An 8,563-nucleotide genomic window follows, 5' to 3' on the forward strand; every position below is an offset into this window, starting at 1 on the left:
ACTTGGGCCAGTGAAGCAACATCCTCCACAACTAGACTGAAGAACAAAACAACAGCAACTTGTCTGTTCCCCTTTCCCCAATTCCCCACCGCTGTTCCCATATCCCCAGTTCCCCAATAAAAATCTTTAAAAAAAAAATTAACCATCACAGTTAAGAAATACATTTTACACCACAACTTGGTACACAAACATATGTGCATGTGAGTATCTGAAACAAGAATTTCAGAAAACAGTACTTACTCTTAGTAAGCTTTTGTATGCTGGCATTTTCTATTCCATATTTTTTCTACTTTATTAAAAAGAAAAAATACTTATAACTCACTAAATTGATTTCACAATCCAGTAATATATCACATACATTGAAAAACCCTACTCTAACTGACACATCCATTTACTCATGTTTTAGAATACTGGTTATGAAATGCATCACAGTGACACCAGAATGTGATATTTGAGAAGGAAATTAAGTATATTCGAACACATGAAACACAATGAATATACATATATCAGAAAAAAAACATAGAAAATGCCTAATTCCTTATTACCATAGCAACAACATACACTTAGCAAATGAGTATAGTATTTTATCACTGTCATAATAAGTATTTGAGAATAAAATCTGGGATGCCTAAAGACATAATAACATCAGAGGCAATCAACTGTGGCCTGGTATCCTGGAGGGTACATCACCAATATAATCAATACATTTTCCTAAATACCATTATTTCCCCTCCACTGCCATTCAAAGAAATCAAATTATATCTGATAAAAGTGATCAGCATCAACTTTTTTTTTTAATTTAAAATTATGAAGAAAATCATTACTTCTCCAGCATGGAAAGAATAAGAAGAAAATCACAAGAAATTGTTTTGCTGAGATAACTGAGAAAAAGTGTGGATGAAAAAATACCTAGCCTCATTTTAACTCCTTTAACTTTTTAAATTCTGGATGTATGCCCAGTTTTAAACCTAAATGGGACTTGTCTTAGTGACTAATGACATGACTCAGGAGGTTAACTATTTAGAACTAATTCTGTATACTTTTTAATATGCACCTAGTAAGTTATAATGGAGCTCAGAAGAGTCTGAGCACAAGTATATCTAAAAATAATGAATAATAGCACCTTATTTATATACAACTTAAAAAAAACCTTTTATATTCTGCTCCTTAAGTCAGATAAAAGTCAAAATAGAAGAAAAAATATGCCAAGAATAAATGAAGCTGAAACTCAGGCCTCAGCTTGTACAGAAGTAGATAAGAAGCAATCCTTTAGACTCAGGAAGATGGGGTGCTTGAAATTTGACATGGTACTTTTTAGTAAGACCCACCTAAAACCAATGTTTTGAAAACCAAAAAGATTTACAACACAAACTAGCATAACAACTTCTTGCACAATTAATAAATACCTACAGTTAGAGAAGCACACTAGCTATGGTTAAGAGAGAGACTCTTAGCTCAAAACGATTCACTTTCACTTCTTACCACATTTTTCTAGAGAAGCATGGCACATTTTATATTTTCTTCATTTATACAAAGCTAGAAGTCAATAACAAAGAAGGTACATGGGAAAGGCATCTCTAAGTGTTTGCTATTATTTCAGTGCTCATTTTTATGCATTATGATAGCTAAGAATACAGAACCAGAGTAGAAAATAAGTACGCCAACATTACAGTTACATACCAATGTATGCATGGGTAAGTTAACTTGTTAAAGTTAAGAGTTGTGCTGCCAGCCATAGGATTTGGCGTAATTTGTTATTTCTATTAAAAAATTATTGTTGTATTAATTTTTTAATAAAACAAAGACAAAATCAAGTAAGGTCACAGTATAGGCTAAACCAAAGAATCACTAAAGTGACCAACAATTACACTAGCAGGTATAAACTACGGGGCTTCCGGCACTCCTAAATGGGGACAAGCCTGCTTCTTTGCCTGGTCAAAGGCAGCCAACAAATGGGTTAGGCGTGAGGGAGGTCAAATGACAGGCATGAAAATCTGTCCAACATTGACCTTTCATTGTGAATGGCAGTAAACCCATTCAACCACGTCTTCTCTTTTGGGGAGGTAGAAATGCTAGTAGGTGAATAAAGAATGGGATGTTGATCAAGCTCAGGATATATCCTTTCCAGTCTTGGAAACCAAAGACCCAAGAATGACTGTACTACCTAAGATATAAGGCTCCTGTGTAAACTTGCAATAAGATCCAATTTCTGAAGGCAATACGTGAATGTTTTTTCCTTGCAACTTTAAAGAATCAAACAATTTGTTTCACAGAGGGAAGAAAATTATACTGAAAATAGAATCTAAACATAATTTAACAGAGTTGTGATATCTAGAAAGTCTACAAAAAATTATGTTAGCTATTAAGGACATAGCAGGTGCTTCATAAGTAACTGAATGAATAATAAAACTATATGAGCATTGAGGCTTTAAAGAGAATTCCAAAACCTGAACCACAACACTGATTGTTTCTTATGCATATTGCTGTGATAACTTCTTAAGTGCTTTGGTATTTTAGAATTTCAAGCATTTCATTTTTCAGTTTATTTTGAATATCTTATTTTCCCATCATAGACCAAACACATTCTCTTAAAGTATGATTACAAGGTTGCATTATATTATTTTTTAATAAAATAGTTCATATATATGTATATAAATAAATACTATATACCCAAGTATAGCTAATAATATAACATACACTCACCATCCAACTTAAGAAATAAAACACTGTAGTTATGACCAAAACACTATAGATATGACCAATGAAACACTCTGTGTTTCACTCTCACATTCTCCATCCCCAGAGGTAATAACTACTCTAAATTTTCTATCATTTTCATGCATGTTTTTATACTTTCGCTACATCTTTGTATATCCATAAACAACAGTAGCAGTGATTTTCTAGTTTTTTAAAACATTTATCTCCTAAGACTTTTGAAAACTATGTACCACCTTGCACATTTAAGTTGACACTTAAATAATGGCAAAGGATGTATTTCCCAGTTTATTGCTTATTGGATGCATACTTTAAATATGTTTTGTCAAAGCCCTGGAGCTGCAGTTTAGCTTATTCAATTTATGGAAAATATAACCATATAACTAATTGGCAGAGCCAGTACTCATTGTCAAACACAATCAGCCAAATCTGACTTACTCTCTGACAGAAAAAGTCTAACTGAATTTTAAAATTCAAATAAATGTGTTATTATGTGTCTTTATGACAACTTTCTCACTTGTGAATTTTAATTTTAATATAGATAAATGGATACCTAGCTAGCTAGCAGGCTAGAAAGAAACTATAAGGTTTGGAGCCTTGCTATGAGTTTGTCGCCTGGATGAAAGAATGTGTTGCCCCTTCAATAATTTTTATTGAAGCTTTCTCTGCTTTGCTCTCAAGGGACTCTCCCTCAGGAGAGATTCACTCTCCAATCATCTCTTTGTTTGGTGCCCTGGAGATTTTTAAACCCCAAGGCAATGCACCATAGTAAGATTTAGTGTGGACAAGGGGCAAGCTTTTCTTTTATAAAATGGGGCACAGATGATTACCAAAGAAGTCAGAAAAGAGAACTGGCAGACCAGAAGGGAGTTCTCACATAGATAATTTTTAGGGAAGACTACACATAAAAAGAGAAAAAATGGAAATGAATTCTTTAAGCTATCCATACCTGGATATCCCACAGAAAGTCTTTTGTGTACCCGGGAGTGGTACCGGACTCCCGATTTGAAACCACTGACCAACAGCAGAAGTTAGCAAACTAGGATCCACCTGCCACCTGTTTTGTCAATGAAGTAATATTGGACACTGCCATACTCACTCATTTACATATTGTCTGCAACTGCGTTCGCACTACAATGGCAGAGTTAAATAGTTTCAACAGAGATTGTCTCACAATGGTGGACCTTTTCTACCCCTCATTTATAGAATCGTGTACGTTAAAAAAATTTTTTTTTAAATCAAAGTTATATATTCACATAGTTTGTAGGGCCACATCGTCCTAACAGGCTTTTTAATGAAAAATAGTATTTCCCTCTCCCCAGAAGAAATTACTTTATATTTTTTTAGCTAATGTTTATGATTCTGGTACAGGCCAAACCAGGGAGCCACAAAAGCGTTGACAGCTGTAAAGCAGACTAGCCCTTCCATAATATCTAAATAACATCCTCATTATTTCTTCTTTATTTTTCAATTTTAAGCATTGTATATTAACTTCTCATTATTAAAAATGAAGATTTACTCCATCCTTCTTGTGACCTAATACTTTCAAGATAGCTATAAATCAATATTCAATATTTATATTATTATGAGTAAACATTACTAACGAGTGAGTTATGTAGTGTACTAGGAATGCTTTCCCTTTTCCTAATCAAGTTTTGTTTTTCTTAGAATAGTAAGTAAATTCTGTTTATTTTCTATGTATTTATCTATAAGTACATGAATATGTCTACTGTGTATGTGTTCACATGATATATTTAGTATGTATGTGTTAATTTAATTTCTTTATTTTCAGAATGGTACCTCTTGAAATTTGTCTGAAAAACACACTGTATTGTTTTCTCTTTCCTATGAATAAAATTCCAGTTTTCAAATGGGTAGAGAAGTTGCCTGGCTTTCAGACTTTCACAAAAGGAATTCAACAGCATCTATTTCTTTTTCTTATGGGGATTTAACATTGATACGATGCTATTCTTTAATACATGGTTCATGTTCAGACTTCACCAATTATCCCAATACTGTCCTTTATAGCTAATTTTTCCCCCAATCCAGAATCAAGTGTCACATTTAGTTGTCATGTTGATCAGTTTTTCTTTGTTGTTTGTGACACTGGCATGACCAATCTGGTGCTTCATAACATTTGTCCCAATTTAGGTTTTCTGATTGTTTCCTCGTGATTAGATTAAGGTTGTGTATTTTAAGAAGTATACATAAATGATGCCTTATTCTCAGTGCATCATATAAGGAGGCATAGATGTCAAGTCTGTCCTATTTGGTATAACTTTTGACCACCAGGTTAAGGTGGTATCCTCTAGATTTGTCCACTGTAAAGGTATCTTTTTCCCCATTGTAATTAATAAGTAATCTGTAGGGAGATACTGAGACCATATAAATATCCCATTCTCCAGCAAAATTTAACCCAGTGGTTTTAATATCCACTAACGATTTTTCCCTGAAACAATTATTAAAATGATAGTTGAAAAACGGTGATTTCTCAACTCTATTATTTCTTCTACATTTATTGGTTTGCACCTAATTGCGTCGCAAACAGATTTTCAACCAGGTTATTGTTTTCAGCACGAGCCTCACCTCCACTTTCAGTGTTTCCTGGCACTGCCAATTACTGAGCATTCTGGGGGTTTATGGTTTAAATCGGGTTGCTTCTGGGCTTTCTCTTCTGCCAGATTAGGAATCATTCTTATCAGTTTTCCTAAATCTGCTACCACCTCATCTGCTTTCCAGCTTCCAAAACACTGTTGCTGTTTTGCCTCTTCAATTTTCCTTGACCTTGTAGATTTATACTTTTTAAAATAAATCTCTTTACTGTCATTCTCACGAGGCTTGAAGAGAAAGCAAACTCACGTGTTTAACTCACTAATCTTTACTTGAAAGTCCATTATGCTTTCCCTGCTTTCAAACTTTATATATATGGCATCATATTGCATGAAATCTTCTGCAACTTCTTCTTTTTGCTCAATATCATGTTTCTGGGATTTATAAATGTTGATACACGCAGCCCTAGTTCACCTGTGTTATAACACAGTGTATGCACATGCCACAATTTTCTTATTCATTTCTACTATATTCCAGAAAGTGATATTGTGAGGCAGGGGTAAGAATCTATTTTTTCCACAAGGATATACATTCCATCTTTTCAATTTAAGACAATAGGAAAGTAGGATTACATATGCAAAAAGTCAATTTTAAGACATTTCAATTCTGTAACTTATAAAGTAAACCTAATAATACTGGGCACAGAGAACTCACTCAATAAATGTCAGTTACTTGAAGACAACAATGAATTGAGCCTCAAAAATTCAGAAATAAGATTCCTCTCAATGTTAAACTGGAAGTTCAGCACATTATAGGCCAGAGTACAGTATGAAAAGAGTAAAATAAAAAGAGTAGCTGCAGGGCCAGCAACAGTTGACCATAATATAACTGTTGTAATAGCAATAGGAGTACTATTTCAATCAGAAGCAAAAAACAAAACAAAACAAAACAAAAAAAACAATCATAGAGACAAATGCTGGCAATCCATAAAAACACTGTCCATGGGAGCAAAGGCATTAACCAGCAGGTGGCAATTTTTTCTATTCCAAATCATAAAGCTATTCGCAGGCTAAAGACAGATGTTGGGAATTCTGGCCAATTTCATTAAAATATTTCCATTCTATGGGTCAGACTATCCCTATTTTGAGATGAACACAACAGGCAATTTTAGGCCTGATGCAATGAAACATTTATTTTATTTAACTCCTCTTATCCTAATGCCATACTCACCAAGTAACCTACTTTTTTTTTTTCCTGTGCCAATTTAATTTCTTACCATAAATTAATATACTGGAATTCTGGCAGCTATTTCAAACTCACATGTATTTTAGTCACTGTGATATCTTTCAGAGCCAAATCGCATTGGACATGGACAAAAATGAGTCTTTGGAGCCTCTAGCCCAGATCTGAGAACACAGTCAAATAAACAAAGTACTATGAACTATGATTCTACCCAGCTGCCCCAACTTCCCTTAGGCTATAATCACCATCTCCAACTCTATTCTTCACTGGTTTCTAGAATTTCTTCTTCCTTTTTCATGGAGAATATGTATTAAAAATGTAATAAATGAGCTCTAAGTTGTAGCTTTCTTTAACTATCTATAAACCTATTGCTGAGTCATGCATTTTGTCATGGCATTATTCACTTTTGGCATTTATTTACATTTATTCACTCTTGCAAATAGGAAACTTTATTCTGTTTCCTGTGTTGTCAATATAAAAAGAGAAGCAATATTTTAAAATATTTGCTATATGTGGCTTCTAGTGGAATAGAGCTAGGACTAGGAAAAGTCTACCTCATTGATTTTGTGAAATGTTAATTCAACTTGTACTGCATTATTGAACAGGTGCTGAACTATATTGGCAACCTTCAGTAATATGAATTTCTATGAAAAAAAGTATAGGCAATGCTCAACTTTAACATATGTTTAGTTGTACAGGGTTATTTTATAGTTGGTTGTTGGAAATTCAATCTCTGTCACAGAAATTATGTAATATACTTACATGGCATTGAGATTTTCAAGTCTGCCAATAAAAGCCTACCAAATAATGAATCAGGTGCTGCATTAGGTGTTTATGAGTATGCCATACAAATGAATAAGCACAATCCCAGTGCCATGTAGTTCACAATATAGTCAGAAAGATGGACAAATAAAACAAATAATTATAACACTGAACTCAAAGAGTTATACAGGTACACAAAACACTGTAGTTATATCAAGAAAGGAATGATTAACTCTTTAAGTTAAGAAGTTTTCAAAAAGTGTTGAAGAAAGAATCAAGGATTTTAAAGGACCTTTTAAATAGAATTAAGCATGAGCAGAAGAAGTGTGCCAGCTGATGACAGACGGAGAAGACATTAAGCTTGACAAACAGCCAGGAGTTCCTTGAAGAGTAGGGTGGGTATAACACGTCTAGAGGAAAGCTTGAAAATTGGGCTGGGTACAAATCAGGAGGCCTTTCGTGGTATGCAAATAATTAGACCTTTTGGCTAGAGCTCCCCAAGTGGTGTGCCTAAAAATTGATTCTTCAAGGTAGCAGGGCGAGAAATTCTTGGGTAATAGGGTAGGTGTCTGTTTGATTTTATAACAAACTGCCACGTTTTGAAGATGGTTCTATCATGTTCACATCAACCAGTGCTGTATAAAAGTTATGGCTTCTCTAGTTATGGCTCTTGTCGATCTTTTAAATTTTAGCCGTTTTTGTGGATGTGTGGTGTTATCTCACTGTGGTTTCCCTGATGCACTGTACTGCTGAGGACCTTTTCACATGCTTAGTGACCATTCTTATATTATGAAATGCCTGTTGAAGATTTTTACCCAACTTTTATTAGCTTTGTCTTCTTTTTTTTTAAATCATTGCGTTGAGGTATTCTTTATATAGTCTGAATACAAACACTTTGTCAGATACATGTACTATATTTTCTCCCAGTCTCTTTTTCTCTTTTGATGAGCTTTAGTTTTTAATTTTCATTGAGTTCAATTCACCAATATTGCTCTTTTATGGATAGTACTTTCTGTCTCCTGTCTACCCCTAAGTTGTGAAGATATTTCACATAATTTTTTAGAAGCATTATAATTTTAGCTTTTATGTTTAGTCTATGATCCAACTTGAATTAATATTTGGGTATAACGTGAGGTAGGAATCAAGGTTCATTTTTTTTCCATATGAATATTAATTAGTCTAACACCATTTTGTGAAAAGACTTTCCATTCCTAACTGTGTTCCTTTGGTGCTGCTGTCAAAAACCAATTGGCTGAATATTGTCTATTTCTGGACTCTATTCTTTTTTTTTTTT

General features: G+C 33.8%; 1 protein-coding gene across 4 annotated transcripts in view; it reads right to left on the reverse strand.

Moving 5' to 3' along the window:
• Positions 1-8,563, reverse strand: part of NDUFAF2 (NADH:ubiquinone oxidoreductase complex assembly factor 2) — a 184,756-nt gene that overhangs the window by 69,923 nt on the left and 106,270 nt on the right. The window lies entirely within an intron of this gene.

Source organism: Hipposideros armiger, unplaced genomic scaffold (genome assembly GCF_001890085.2).
Source record: "Hipposideros armiger isolate ML-2016 unplaced genomic scaffold, ASM189008v1 scaffold_352, whole genome shotgun sequence".
NCBI classification, from domain to species: Eukaryota; Metazoa; Chordata; class Mammalia; order Chiroptera; family Hipposideridae; genus Hipposideros; species Hipposideros armiger.